Genomic DNA, 15691 nt, shown 5'->3' on the forward strand with positions numbered 1-15691 from the left:
CAGAGGGAGTGAACCTAACAGGTAATGGTCAAGTCATCTCTCTCCTGCCGTCCATCACCATCCTCTGACAAACAGAGGCTAGGGACACCATTCCTTACCCATCCTGGCTAAGAGCCATTAATGGACTTAGCCACCATGAATTTATCCAGTTCCCTTTTAAGCCCTTTTATAGGCAAGGAGTTCCACAAGTTGACACTGCACTGTGTGAAAAAGAACTTCCTTTTATTTGACCAGATGAGAGCTCCTGTTTGGCTCTCCCCTCCCCCACTACTTAATCCAGAAATGGAACAGGAAATTGTCTGTACAACTGGGCTTCACCCTGCTTTGGACTGTTCACCCAGGGCTACTGTCTCCTGTCTCCTGATCCTAACCTCCTGGTTTCCTGATATCTGATTCTCAGTTCCTGAGCACCTGGTTCTGAACTCTGGCAGGTGTAGGGACCCTGCCCTGTGATAACCACTAGTCCCAGCTGCCTACCTCCAAGGCCTGATAACCTGCCTTATACATGGCTGTAGGTGGTGACACTTCATGAGCATCTGCTTCCTCCACAATGCCATTGCCCTGCAAAGAGGATGCTGAAAATGTGGCTGTGCAGCTGAACGTTCTTCGGAGGTGAACCCAACGAGCTGCAACAACATTCAGGGACTGAGCACCAGTTCCTGAAAGTCTCTTGTTTTTGTATAGGTCTGGGTCTACTCCACCCTCCAGCGTCCAAACACTATGGAACATTAGCGTGCTCAAAATCCCAACTGGACTGTGTTCGCTCAAGTCCATGTCTGCTTAGTTATTCTCCCATTAACTAAACACAGAAGGGCGAATGGATCATCCTGGAGACAGTCATAACAAAGGCACAGGGTCTGGGACAGTCACTTCTATAGCATAAACCTTGCCCGAGCTAGAGCTATTCCGTCACTGACACGAGAAATCAGTCACAGATGCTTTTTTTTAATAATTCCGTTTCACACACCCTTTCTCCTCCGCTCCATGAAAAGAGCCAGACACAAATAGTTTCTCTCTGTGTCTTTCGAATGTGTGTGAATGAAGAGCAATGTGAATTGACAGCCTGCCACCTTCTGGACAATTTTGAGTAGTGTGGCTTCCACCGAAATTAAATTTACTTGGGGGGAACATTATTTTTAAAGAGAACCCAGTCCAAAGAGCAATGATGTGAGTTCCAATGTATGTTCTTGCTCCTCAGGAATAGAAGAGGGGGAAAAATGGTGAGAGGAAAAGCAGTGTTTCACTTCCCAGCATTCTTACCCATGCACCAGAAGGCTGCGGGGTCAAATCCATGGCTGTTTTCCCTTCCCTTCCTCTTTTCAATATTTATATGGAGTGTTGTACTAATGAAAATAGGGACCATCTAGAGACACATATAGTGCATGCAGGTGCTGTGCAAGCAACCTAAAGGTAGGCCTGTCACTGTACTTCTCTCTTTACCTGTAACTCCTTTGGTATCTCCATCCCTGTCCCTCGACACACCGTTCCAGCAGTTCACGCTAGTCCTAATTTGTAAGACTGCCTGATCTTCCAGCTCTCAGACTCCACACAGCTCTGCAGCTGCACCTCGCTCCTAGTCTACATCCTTTTCTGGTCCACTTGTACTAAATGTGCTGATTTGTGTCAAACCCTGTGGTAGTTTTGTGAGAGACTGAGCTGAAACCTAGGGCTTTCTATACTACCGTGCAGGGTTGATCTAAGATGCGTAGCTGAAGTCGACGTACTTAGATCTACTTACTGCAGTGTCTTCACTGTGGTAAGTTGACAGCTGATGCTCTCCCGTTGACTCTGCTTGCGCTCCTTGTTCTGGTGCAGTCCCGGAGTCGACGGGAGAGCACTCAGCAGTCGATTTATTGCGATACATCGACCCCTGCTGGATCAATCGCTGCCCGACGATCTGGCGGGTATTGTAGACAATCCTCTACAGTGCAGTACAAACAACACAACTATCAAGCCCATTTTCATTCACAACTTCAGGTCACACTGGAGATGAAAGACCATAAAACTCAACCACTGTATCAAGGCTAGTTCATGGTGTTTTTGACTCTGATCTAGAGTTACCAAGTTTGGTTGAACGTATTCCTGGAAGTTTCATCACATGACAATCTTTAATTAAATATTAATTCCTGGAGACCCCAGCACAATCCTGAAGAGCTAACAACAGTACTTTGACCAATAGGTTTCATAATCAACCAATAACTCCTCAGCTGGACAGGGAGGTGTCCTGTCATCAGAGCAGGCATATGAAGTGCTTGCAGTGAACCATGTAATCTTTTATGACCATAAATAATTGTCGTAAAATCTCCTGCTAATAACAACCCGGCTGTAGGGGGATGTAAGCCAAGAACCTTCAGTAGTAGAACCAGAAACAGCCACTGCTTGAGCTACAGGAGAAACTCTTCTTGGCAGGTGCTGCAGTAGAGTGTTATAGAAATAAAGATCTGGACCAGGCCTAAAGAGATCATATAGTCCATTTCCTGCGCTGAGGCAGTATTAAGTATTCCCATACCATTCCTGACAGTTATCTGTCTAATCTGTTTTTAAAAAAACAAGGATGGGGATTCCAGAACCACCCTAGATAACCTATTCCATTGCTTATTATCCCTATTGTTAAAAGTTTTTCCTAACATCTAACCTAAACCGCACTTTCTGCAAACTAAGCGAATGACTTTTTCCTCCTTCCCTCTCTGGACACGGAGAACAAGTAATCACCATCCTCTTTATAATAACATATTTGAAGACTGTTATCATGGCCCTCCTCAGCCTTTTCTTCTCTGGTCTAAATATGCCCATTTCTTTCCACCTTTCTTCATAATTCATGTTTTCGAAACCTCTTATTTTTGTTGCTCTCCGCTGGACTCCCTCCAGTTTGTTCATATCTCTAAAGTACGGTGCCCCAAACTGGACACAGTACTCTGCAGAGGTCTCACCAGTGCCGGGTAGAGCAAAACAATGACCTCTCATGTCTTACATACAATACTCTTGTTTTTATATCCCAGAATGACAATTGCCTTTCTTTGCAACAGCATCACACTGTGGACTCATGTTTAATTTGTGATCCACTCTCACTCCCAGCTCCTTTTCTACAGGACTGCTGCCTACCCAGTCATTTGCCATTTTATATTTGTGTATTTGATTTTTATTTTTCCTTCTTTCATGTAGTATTTGTCTTTATTGCATTGTATCTTATTGATTTCAGACCCATTCTCCAATTTATCAAGATCATCTCGAATGCTAATCCTATCCTCCAAAGTGTTTGTGAAGTGTCATTTGCAAATTTTATAAGCATACTCTCTACTCCATCATCCAAGTAATTAATGAAAATATTGAACAGTACCAGACCTTCACAGGACTCTGTTTAGAATCATAGAATATCAGGGTTGGAAGGGACCTCAGGAGGTCATCTAGTCCAACCCCCTGCTCAAAGCAGGACCAACCCCAACTAAATCATCCCAGCCAGGGCTTTGTCAAACCTGATCTTAAAAACCTCTAAGGAAGGAGATTTCACCACCTCCCTAGGTAACCCATTCCAGTGCTTCACCACCCTCCTAGTGAAAAATATCCAACCTAGACCTCCTCCACTGCAACTTGAGACCATTACTCCTTGTTTTGTCATCTGCTACCACTGACAACAGTCTAGATCCATTCCCTTTGGAACCCCCTTTCAGGTAGTTGAAAGCAGCTATCAAATCCCACCTCATTCTTCTCTTCTGCAGACTAAACAATCCCAGTTCCCTCAGCCTCGCCTCATAAGTCATGTGCTCCAGCCCCCTAATCATTTTTGTTGCCCTCCGTTGGATTCTTTCCAATTTTTCCACATCCTTCTAGTAGTGTGGGGCCCAAAACTGGACACAGTACTCCAGATGAGGCCTCACCAATCTCAAATTGAGGGGAATGATCATGTCCCTCAATCTTCTGGCAATGCCCCTACTTATACAGCCCAAAATGCTGTTAGCCTTCTTGGCAACAAGGGCACACTGTCTACTCATATCCAGTTTCTCATCCACTGAGTCAGCTAACGAGACCAGATATTTGAGATAAAATGCATCATGCGGGACAGGGCTGCCAGCTTTGAGATTTTATCCCAAAGAACAAACGTTATCATATGGACATAGCATGTTTAAGTGCAACATGATGATGTGCCATCAACCTGTTGAATCACGGCACCAACAAAGGACACTGCATCAGAAAGTCAGCTTACCTTCTGAACACATCAGCACCTAGGAGCATGGCCCATGTCTTTTTACCTAAAGTAGCTGCTTACCTAACAAAATCAGGACAAGCCCACAAACACCATATCTGGTGACAAATGGACCACTACTGAAGTTCCACCAGGTGAGCTGTGACTTAGAAGAACAGCACAGTATTCCAAGGCTACACCGGTGCTTGCAACACAGTCCAGTGTAGATGCAGACAATGCCATTGACAGTAATATGTGCCAATGCCCCCAGTGATCAATAGCAGACCAACCCCCGCGAATTCTGTTTCTGCTTGGAGCATTTCATTTACTGGAGCCTTGTTGGAGCTGTCTCAAAAGTGGCACTGATTTTTTTTTCAGAACTATTTTCATCTAGAATGTACGTCCTTCTATTTGTGAGAGAGTGAAAGAGAGGCATTATCGTGCACTGATTGGGTAATTTGGTCTAGCTAAAGTACTGGCATATTCAGTTTTGAGTACGTGAGATAAAACTTAGCCTGAATGAAGGATGTCTTGACATTTTCCACTGGCTGTGAAGACACTGGTCCAAAATCCTGCTATTCCCATTACATCTCTCTTCAGAACCCGCCCATCCTAAAATTACCATAAGACCAGCACAGACCTGGAGATGCCAGCCAAGAAATGTGCTACTGATATTTTCACCCCTCCACTTTCCAAACTTGCTTGGTGCTGTGTGGTTATAAGGGCTCCCTTACTGTTCTCTGGGATTAAGAAGTGACCTGGTGAGCTGTTTGGGCAATACTCAATATTGCAAATTGTAGGCAGCAACGGATGGAGAGTGCTGCCTTTATGAATATATTAAGTACCAAAATGCAGACATAGAAAGGTCACTCTTTTAAGTGCCTGTAATTTCTATGCTCTGGTAATTTTTGCACCTTGTTGATTGGTTAACCTCTTTCTCTCTGATCTCCTCATCTCCCATCTCTCTCCCCTTCCTCTCTGGCCCCAATATGGCTGCCAACTCCTTTCTGACCATGTCTGTCCTCTTCTTGCAACTCTGGCCTGGCTTCCCCGCTTCTTCCACCTACGGCCCAAGTTCCTCTTCTTGCTTTCAGTTCTCCCCATAGCTCCGGTCCTGACTTGATCTCAGCCCTCGTCTCTTCCTGCTTTCCCATTGTGACTCTAGCCAAGCTAATCTACTGACACTATCCTCTGTCTTCTTCCCCAGTCCCTGACTTCAAGCCACATTCCTCACCTCCAAGTTTCATGATCTCTCCCTTCCCGGCGACGTCATGCGCAGTTGGTGCATAGCGTTCTACCCATTCATGCCTGTATATTTTAAGTAGAGTGGTCAAAATGTTTTGGCCAAACAATGGGCTTCTCTCTGGAAATTTATGGAGGAAAAAAATCTTTTGAAATGTTTCATTTTTGATGGGGAAAAAAACCCAAGCGTTTTTGTAGTGTTAGAGACTGAAAAACTTCTAAAACTGATTTTTTTCCCCAGTTTTTCAATGACAAATTGGTGCATTTCTGCAAAATTTCCAGGGGAAAAAATGGAAAATTCCTATCAACTTTTCCATGGAAAATATTTTCCAAACAGATCTAATTAGGTATCGAGGCCACGTCCTTGCTGGCTCTAAGCTATGGAACTCCCTTTAATTGAGTATCAGGACTGGCCCGCCCCATCTCACCAAGGTCACCATGAAATGCGGTCTCTTTCTCCACATTAGCTATTCCCCAGAACAAGCCTAGATATGGCCAAGAAGTAAATAATCATGTAATGACTAGGGCTCTTAAGTAATTAAAAAAATAATTGCGATTAATTTCACTGTTAAATAATAGAATACCATTTATTTAAATATTTCGGATGTTTTCTACATTTTCAAATATATTCATTTTAATTACAACAGAATACAAAATGTATAGTGCTCACTTTATATTACAAATATTTGCACTGTAAAAAAGAAATAGTATTTTTCAATTCACCTCATACAAGTACGTTTTTTCAATCTCTCTCATGAAAGATGAACTTACAAATGTTGAATTCTGTACAAAAAATAACTCCATTCAAAAATAAAACAGTATAAAACTTTAAAGCCTGCAAGTCCACTCACTCCTACTTCTTTTTCAGCCAATCGCTCAGACAAACAAGTTTGTTTACATTTGCAGGAGATAATGGTGCCCGCTTCTTGTTTACAATATCACCTGAAAGCGAGAACAGACGTTTGCATGGCCCTGTTGTAGCCGGCGTTGCAAGATATTTACGTGCCAGATGTGCTAAAGATTCACATGTCTCTTCATCTTCAACCACCATTCCAGAGGACGTGTCCATGCTGATGACGGGGTCTGTTTGATAACGATCCAAATCAGTGCAGACCGACGCATGTTCACTTTCATCATCTGAGTCAGATGCCACCAGCAGAAGGTTGATTTTCTTTTTTGGTAGTTCACTTTCTGTAGTTTCTGCATTGCAGTGTTGCTCTTTTAAGACTTCTGAAATCATGCTCCACACCTCGTCCCTCTCAGATTTTGGAAGGCACTTCAGATTTTTAAGCCTTGGATTGAGTGCTGTAGCTATTTTTAGAAATCTCACATTGGTACCTTCTTAAAATGAAGATGTGCTGGGTCATCATTTGAGACAGCTATAATATGAAATACATGGCAGAATGTGGGTAAAACAGAGCAGGAGACATACTATTCTCCCCCAAGGAGTTCAGTCAAAATGTAATTAACACATTTTTTTTTAAAATGAGAGTGATCAGCATGGAAGCATGTCCTCTGGAATGATAGCCAAAGCATGAAGAGGCATACAAATGTTTAGCATATGTGCAATGACGGCCACAAAAGTGCCACGCAAAAGCCTGTTTTCACTTTCAGGTGACATTCTAAATAAGAAGCCAGCAGCAGCATCTCTTGTAAATGTAAACAAATGTGTTTGTCTTAGTGATTGGCTGCATAAGAAGTAGGACTGAGTGGACTTGTAGGTTCTATAGTTTTACATTGGGGTGTTTTTGTTTTTTTTGAGTGCTGTTATGTAACAAAAAAAAGTCTACATTTCTAAGTTGCACTTTCACAATAAAGAGATTGCATTGTGGTATTTGTATGAGGTGAATTGAAAAATACTATTTTGTTTGTTTAGCATTTTTAAAGTGCAAATATTTGTAATAAAAATATAAAGTACAGTTTGTATTGTGTGTTGTAATTGAAATCAATATATTTGAAAATGTAGAAAAAAATCCAAAAATAAATTTCAATTGGTATTCTATTGTTTAACAGTATAATTAAAACTGTGATTAATAGCGATTCATTTTTTTAATTTGTGATTAATTTTTTTTTAGTTAATCGCGTGACTTAACGGCGATTAATTACAGCACTAGTAATAACCATCCTGCTCCTGCTGAATGAGTGGAGAATGAGGCGGCCCATTGATCAGGTAACAGTGGTAGAAGGACATACCAGGTCTATTTGTCATTCTTCCAAAGAGATGGATGGTGGGGACTGGTTGGATGGCTGCTCCTCGAAGATGCCAGGAATGAGAAAAAGCCAACCACACATCCCAGCATTGTCAGGACATCATGCAGGGCATACACTCCCTCTTGAAGGCTATTAAAGATAAGTGGCCTTTGGTGCTAAAATGACCAGGATAGAGAAGAGAATCCAGGTCTGTGGGGAGGTTCAGGAATATGGAAAATGTCTGCATCTCTTTTTGCACAGGCCTTGATGAGGAATGTCTAAGCCTAGACTAGAGGCTCATGAGACTCTGTGGCAGGGACCCATCCCACAGCAGGTGCCATTCTGGCTCCGCATGACCTTGCGGGCACCAATTTTTGAATTCCCCCCCCTAGTTCTCCCAATAATGTGTTCACAGGCCAGCCACTTAGTAACGCTTCCCTTCCTGGGGCTCAGCTTATAAAGTCTGCAGGAAGTACTGCCTACTTTGGCCTTTGAAGCCCAGAGCCTGCCCTCTTGAGGTTTCCAGTTTACAGAACTCTTGTCTGAGGCTTCTTGAGATCATTTTCTTGGCTCATGAGCGTGGAGAGAAACAGGCATATGGCACAACACACAGCAACTCATTTCCAAAGACATTTCTTGGATCCAGCAGCGTATTGTCTTCTCCAACAGCTGTTTTATCAAAACACAACATCTGTCCTCTTCTTTTCATTAGAATAATGTCTGGGCTGAGATTGAATATGAAATGAACATAAAGAACAACAGGAACATGGGCAGAAAATAAATACTGTGCCTCTGATTCTCCTCATACGCCAGGGGAAGCCCACGGGCTTCAGAGGAGTTATTCCTGATTTACTCCAGTGCGAGCGAGATCAAACTCAGTCCTACAGAGTCACAAATAATGGTGAGCAAGCGCAACGTGTATGGAACTTAGTTGATGCCCGCTTATCAGGGCGCTCTCTCTCACCCTGAAACATTTTATTTTAACAAAGGAAACCGTGGTCCTTTCCCCAGCTCCATTTCCACAACAACTGGCTGACAGCTATTGACAGCAGGAGATCATTCATTGCTTCTTTGTCAAACGCACCAAAATAAACTTCCACGAGATGGCACCAGAGAATCAGCTTTGGTGTACCGTGGCCAATGTTAGAAATTCATAAGCTGTTGGTAAACTTTAGAAATTTAGGCTGAGAATTTCACTGGCACTTCAATGGCCTAATTGCCTTAGGAGTCTTGGAAAAATCCCATAACGTTCCCTAGCCTACAGATTGTGATCTACTTGTAAATGGACCTGGAGCTTTCAAATCCCTCTGGGAACTCTATAACATGGATACAGGTTGGGTACCATAATTTGGTCCTCTGAGAGTGGCCCCATGAAAAGAAGTAGGAATATTTGCAATGCACTACTTACCTTCTGAAATTGGACCATAAATCAAAGACATACTGTAAGTCAATGACTAAGTGGAAACAGATTCCTTTGCTATTCTTTGTATTACAGTAATACCTAGAGGCTTGTAATGTGCCAGCTGTTTCCCATGCACCGTCTCATGGCCTAGAGTCACATTTCAGTTGTTACAAGGAGGAGAGAAAAAAATTGTTCTCATTCACCTATGAGGCTAGACCAAGAAGCAATGGGCTTAAATGGCAGCAAGGGCTGTTTAGGTTGGACATTAGAAAATATGTCCTAACTGTCCGTGTGGTTAAACACTGGAACAAGTTGTTTAGGGAGGTTGTGGAATCTCTGTCTTTTCAGATTTTAAGAGCAAGTTAGAAAACACCTGTCAGGGATGGTCTAGATAATACTTAGTCCTGCCATGAGTGCAGGGGACTGGACTAGGTGACCTCTCAAGATCCCTTCCAGTCCTATGATTCTGTGATTCAGGGGGCCTGCCTAACTTTCTCCTCTTGGACTGTTCAAATAAACGTCACTTCAGGCTTTTTCTTAGTCAAAAGAGACCCCTCTTTGGGGACTAGGTTTACTAATATAAACTATAAAAACTCAACCCACCTAGAAGAACATCCATTCATAAGTCTCCACAACGCCAGGTTTCTCTTCCTCCTCCAAGACCTTCCTGTCTAGGGCCTTTGTAGTCTTTCCCCTGCTTAAACAGGGTCTTTCCCAGGCATGGAGAACTTTCCTCACACTCTGCCCTCTTGATTGCAACTTCCTGTTCCTTTTACATTGGACTCCCTTGATTTCTCTCAGATGGGGCTCATTCGGTAATCAGGACTGGTTTAGCCCCAGACTCTCCAGCCCCTGGGGCAAGCCAACCAGGATATGGGCCTCACTGTGCCAGGCGCTGCACATACATATAGCACGAGACATATAGCATAATCTAAGCAGACAAGACAGAATACTACCCCTACTTTAAAGATGGGAAGCTGAGGCACTAAGAACAAACAACTTGCCTAAAGTCATGCAGGAACCCTGTGCCAGAGCTAGGAAGTGAACCCCCGTCTCCTGGATCCCAGCACAGTGCTCTAGCTATAAATCTAGTTGTTCTCTCCTGTACCAAGGCATCCTAATTCCCAGGTCCCTGCTCCAGCCACCAGACTGTGGTCCCTGTATTCTGCACCCTTTGTCTGTGTCTCTGAAGCACAGTCTAAATTCTCTTCCCTTCCAACAAAGGGTCGGCCATGTCCATCTTCAGCTGCAGCAGAGGCAGTGCAGTGATGTTTTTGTGCAGCTCAGAAATGGGATTTTTAGGCTTGGCTGCTGGGTTTTGTTAGTGCTGGAAAATTCTTTAAGTAAAACAGCAAAACCCAATATCCAGAAAAACATCAGCTGTGCCAGCTCCAGAGCCTTCATTTCTACTGCTGAAGGCAAAGTGCAAGGATTGAGTAGAACTTATTTAGAAGCCAACCTTGTTCCAAGCAAAGTGCACTGGAAGCAATAGCACAACTACAGGCAAGTGCAATTGGTTACTTAACTAATATATCTGCCAGGTCCATAGGAGAAGCCCACACCTCTCATTCATCATCTTCATTTAATTAGCAGAGGTGTCGACCTTGTGGGTAAATGAAACATGTAGTAATCCCACTGACGTTTCAGCAACTTGCTGCACAATCAGGGAAAGCTGTGTACAGTACCAGCTAGTTCCTGTCAGAGTTCATGGATGGATTTTTTTTTAAAAAGGAAGAAAATTACAACTGATAGTTTATATGGCACCTTCAATCCAAAGATCTCGACGGACTGCCTCACTCAGTACAGGCTAGATTGCAGATTGTGGGTACAGTAGCACACCTTGAGGATCCAATGGAGATCAGGTACAAACACATAGAAATTGTTATGACTATGTTGCAATCTGCAGCTTGAGGAGAGGAATCTGAGCTAGCTTTTCATCTAGCAGCAAAGCAACAGCAGGTGAACCAGCAACGACCCAGGGTTCTGGGAGGACTCACAGGGCCTGTACTGAAGCACTGCTCCATGGCTACAGTACCTGTCCCAGCCAGATTAAAGCTCATTCGGGTCTGAATACTGTACCTGTAGTATGGAGGTGTTCTCAGGAGGCAGCCTCAAAGGGCTTGGACAAGAGAGAGAGGGGAAATGACTTGCCCAAAGTCATGCAGCATGTGACTGAGCCAAGCACAGAGCCCAGCTCAGCTGGTTCTGAAGGCCAATTGCTACCACCTGGCCTGCTCTGCCTCTTTACAAGCTGACTGGAGAAATGGGGTGGGGCAGGTAGCCGCACTGCTCCAGGACCACATCCCAGAACAACCTGTCACTCAGCCAGCTACAATCCCTCCTTTGCTAGCCACTTGCTCTGAGTGAGGACTGAAATACTGCGTGCCTTTTTGGCAAGCTGTCTACCTCCCACTTGTGAGTCCAGCTAGCTGCCTGGTTAGCAAGTATCAAGTGAGTAATGCCTGCTCTCTCTGGCAGCATGAACAGAGTCAAAGGTGCGGTGGGGGGGGCAGTGAGTGGGAAGGGGCTTAATCCCCTTCATTCCCATGTCCCAGAAAGGGCTCTGACAGACCTTATGCCCACAGGGGGCAATACTATGCCTGTTGAAATCAGTAAGAGTTTTCCCATTGCCTTTGACAGGCATTGGATCAGACCCGTAGGGAATATTTTACCAACCACTAAGATGCAGCCACTTCTGGAGTTGAGGAGAGAAGCTGCTTAACAGCATAATGCAACATGACGTGACCGTTTAGGACACAAGATGAGGCAGAATGCCACAGCCAGTTGCAACTGCATGGAGAATCTATTGCTGTTGACCATGTTGCTGTAAATGAGAGCTTTATCATGAGCCTGGTATAAGAGGCAGAGCTTTGGTGCCCTGCCCCCAGAGCAGCTGACAGAGAAGAGAGTCACAGTTGGATTCCCAGTTTCCCTCTGCTTTGGGTGGCAGGGGGAATGCACCTTGCACCACCACACTACCTGACATGTCAAAGGTGCCTCAGTACACTGGCATGGTTGCACTGCTTGGCATGCCAGGATGGAGTGTCTGAGGCCCTCTGCATAGGAGAGGGTGTAGGGGCACTTGCTGTTATCCCATCAGTGCTCCTATTTATGATGCTTACTGCCCTGCACATAATCTGGCCTTTACAGAGAACCATACATTTTCAAACTGCTTTATGAATCTAGACTAGGATACTTTCCCTGCCCCAAAGAGCTATGCAAAGTTCAGCGGTGTTTGGAGCTGGGGGGCTAACTAGGGCCTATGCCATTTAGGTAAACTTTAAAGAACGTGAAGGAAAGAAACAAAGATTAGTGTCCATAGGCATGGCAACCAGAGGCATGGGGGGTGCTGCAGTACCCTCTGGTTTTATGTGGAGTCCTGGCTCCTGGCCCCACACCCAGGGCTCTGCTCCTGGTCCTGGGCCCAGGCTGCCTGCCCTGTGCCTGCCCCCAGCTGTGACCCCAGCCTCAGCCCCCTTACTTGGGGAGGGGGGAGGCGGCAGACAGGAGTAAGGGGGCTGGCTTTCAGCACCCCCACTATAAAAAGTGTTCCCACACCACTGTTAGTGTCCCCAAATCATACAGTGTTCTAGTGATTGGAACAGAAAACTGGGAGTGAGGCATCCAAAGGCCTGTTCTCAGCTGACTGCATGACCTTGAGTAAGCCACTTAACCACTCTGTGCCTCAGTTTCCCCATCTGTGAGATGGGGATAATACTTCACTCAAAGTGATGCTTTAAATTTTAGCAGGTAGGGCTTTGAGGCCCTTTTATGGGAAATGTAAAATACTGGGCAAAAAACTTGTTATTTATTTTGCAAATTTCTAAATCAAAAAATGGTTTGTCTGTTCATTTTCTGTGAAACAAAACTAGTGTGTCTCTTGTTGGAATTTGCATGATGTCAGCTTAAGTAACCATTGTACCAGATCCACCCAAAGTGTATGGGAGCCACATATGTATGCAAGACCCTGTCCGTGTATTCATATATAGCTCCATGTTTTAGGGAGAGATTGATTTTTATAATAGATTAGTCTTTTCTTGGCTTCTGGCCAGTATGTGTGGAGCCACTCAATCTGTTGTGAGCTCAGATTGATTAGAGCTTTTGAAAAAATGTGTAGCAGATTGCTCCTTTAATGAAGATAAATCATGCTGATGTCACATATACCAAATATGGTATTGCAAGGGGGCTGTTTGCATTATGCTATTGGAGGTGGGTTATCAACTCCATTCTAAAACTTCTGCTTCCTTCCATAGGCGACATTGAGAATTCGAGATGTGGGCACAATGGTGTTCTCAAAGCAACAGGAAAACACAAAGCAGAGCTCAGCTGGCACAAGAAGTTTTGCATGGCTTCCACCTAAAGTCACCCCAGGTATGCCTGATGCCCATAGGGCCTGATTCTCCAAGGCCTAGCATCTTCTGTCGTCCTCATACCGGTGCATAGTGGGGTTAAAAAAAATGAAAATCCTCTTCTAAGCAGAGTTTTGTCCCGGAAAGGAGAGACATGCCCAGCCATGGTGCAGCGCAGCTTGAATGCATTCCGGCTACACTACATCTCTGTCAGCCCCTGCAGCCTGGGGGTGAGGTTAGAGAACATAGGAGTGTGGGGGTGGAGTTAGTGGGCCAGGCTGTTAGAGAGATACTTCAGTTAGGACTCCACCACTGCATGCCAGAGACATCATGAAGTTCACTATGGACTTGGCTATTTATGTCGATTTTTGGATGGAAGGTGCTTACATTAGTACAGTGATGGATGGTGTCTAAAGCCCTAAGAAAGACCGATAGAAAACCCTAGTAAATCATAATGGTAGCATTTACACCCCCATTGCACTGACATAAATGGCTATATATGAGATCCAGAGCAATAGAGAATCAGACCCCTAGAGTTGAAGGCCAGAAGGGAACATTACAATCATGCAAGTGTGACTTCCTGTCTAATATAGTACAGCCGAGTAGGAAAGAATAATTTCGTCCAATGGAGGGATCACTGGGTGAAAGTCTATGGTCGTGGCATTTCATCCAGTGATTCCCTATCATGTAGTACTATGCTGTGCTAAACAGGGGCACTAGGACTATTCACTATCATCCCAGGGGCATTCCAACACTGGGCTTATAAGAGGAGGCTGTATGGTCAGGTTTTGTTGGCAAGAATTCCCAGCCATCTCCTGGAGCAGAGCTGTCCCCTTGATCTCATCCACGACAGCGATTAGCCCTCATTGGTATAAGGAGCATTCTGCATTCCCCTTGTCTCGGGGTACACAAGGTTCCTTAAAGGTCAAAGTGAACAGGCTCCGTTCCCAGGTCTGCCCCCGACGCCGTGTGTGACCTTGAACTTGTCACTAAGCCCCCTGTTTTCAGTGTTGATCAGGAGCCCAAATTCACCACCCAGGCACCTAAGCAGAAGTTACCTTATTTTCAGAGCTGCTGAGCAGCCAGAGAGGCGATTGACTTCCATGGCAGGGGAGAGCGTGGCGTGCCTCTGGAAATCAAACTAACAGTGAGGTCTGTCCCTATAAGGGCCAGGGGGCTTGGGGCCAGCCTACCTTGTTACCGGACTCAGCAGGGGAGGCGCTCAGGTGAGCCCTGTAAAGGACTGGGAGCAGGAGAAGGTCCCTAAAAGTAAGTGTGTGTGTGTGTGTGTGTGTGTGTGTCGAGAGGGGGCACCAGCACCTGAAATATGCCCTTTTGCCCCCACACTGCCCCTTCCCCCTGAGGCACCAGCCCCTGCTCGCTCCTCTCTGCCCCCTTCTCCTCCTCTGTCGCTTGCCCTTACTGCTGTTAAAAAGTGGGGGGGGGACTATGCCTCGCTGGCCTTTCCTGTCCCGGTGCCCCTGACTGAGAGCTGCCGATAGCTCATCTCAATTGATTGGACTCTGCCTGTTGGTATGCATACTTCCGCCTTTTCATGTTCCCTGTATGTATAAATATCTCATGTCGGTGTGTTCCATTCTATGCATCCGAAGAAGTGAGCTGTAGCACATGAAAGCTCATGCTGAAATAAATTTGTTAGTCTCTAAGGTGCCACAAATACTCCTGTTCCTTTTGCAGTTGAGGAGAGTGGTAGAAGGGCTTGTGCAGGATGGGGGGGTTCTCCTTTCAACACTGAGAATGGCAAGGGACAAGCCTCTCAGGGTATGTCTACACTCAGGCTCGCAGGGCTCAGGCTAAGGGGCTGTTTAACTGCAACACAGATATTCAGGCTCGGGCTGGAGCTCCAGCTCTATGAGCCTGCAAGGTGGGAGAGCCCCAGAGCTTGGGCTGCAGCCCGAACCTCAGCATCTACACCACAATTAAATGGCCCCTTAGCCCAAGCCCCAGAAGCCCGAGTCACCTAGCCCAAGCCAGCTGTAGGTATCTAATTGCCCCGAGAGATGCAGCCTTGGGTGAGCAGAGGAACTGCTTTTGTTTAGTCTCAGTTCTATGTTTGAGGAATAAAACTGTGCTTGGAAAGTGTGGTAGAGTCTCCTTCCTGGGGAGGCCAGGCAATCCCCTCTGAGCAGGGGGGAAACTGAGGCAGCAGCTAGCCTGAAGCCAGACTAGGTAAGGTGGCCCTTCTACAATGACTACTTTTATTTAGGTGCCTGCATGTGAATGTAATGCTCTTCCTCTCCACAACACGCCCCACCTGGCCACAACACACTCCCCTAACCCTAAGCCTAATCCTGGCACCTTTCATCA

At 45.2% G+C, this 15691-nt stretch overlaps 1 protein-coding gene and 1 long non-coding RNA gene across 3 annotated transcripts in view; one reads left to right on the plus strand and one right to left on the minus strand.

Annotated features, from left to right (window-relative positions):
• LOC120386814 overlaps positions 1 to 11261 on the minus strand; it is a 34033-nt gene extending 22772 nt beyond the window's left edge. The window contains exon 1 of one of the 2 annotated variants that reach the window (XR_005589930.1): positions 11094 to 11261. This is a non-coding gene — a long non-coding RNA (uncharacterized LOC120386814). Of the gene's footprint in view, positions 1 to 9617; positions 9810 to 11093 lie in introns of those variants that run through there. The other variant, XR_005589929.1, reaches the window with a different exon arrangement.
• The window catches only part of PAPPA (pappalysin 1), a 452227-nt gene continuing 447429 nt past the window's right edge, over positions 10894 to 15691 (plus strand). Inside the window, exons 1-2 of the mRNA XM_039506691.1 lie at positions 10894 to 11465; positions 13268 to 13385. The gene's annotated coding sequence lies outside the window, so the exon portion shown is untranslated. The remainder of the gene's footprint in view (positions 11466 to 13267; positions 13386 to 15691) is intronic.

This window comes from Mauremys reevesii, linkage group 19, assembly GCF_016161935.1.
Source record: "Mauremys reevesii isolate NIE-2019 linkage group 19, ASM1616193v1, whole genome shotgun sequence".
NCBI lineage: Eukaryota > Metazoa > Chordata > Testudines > Geoemydidae > Mauremys > Mauremys reevesii.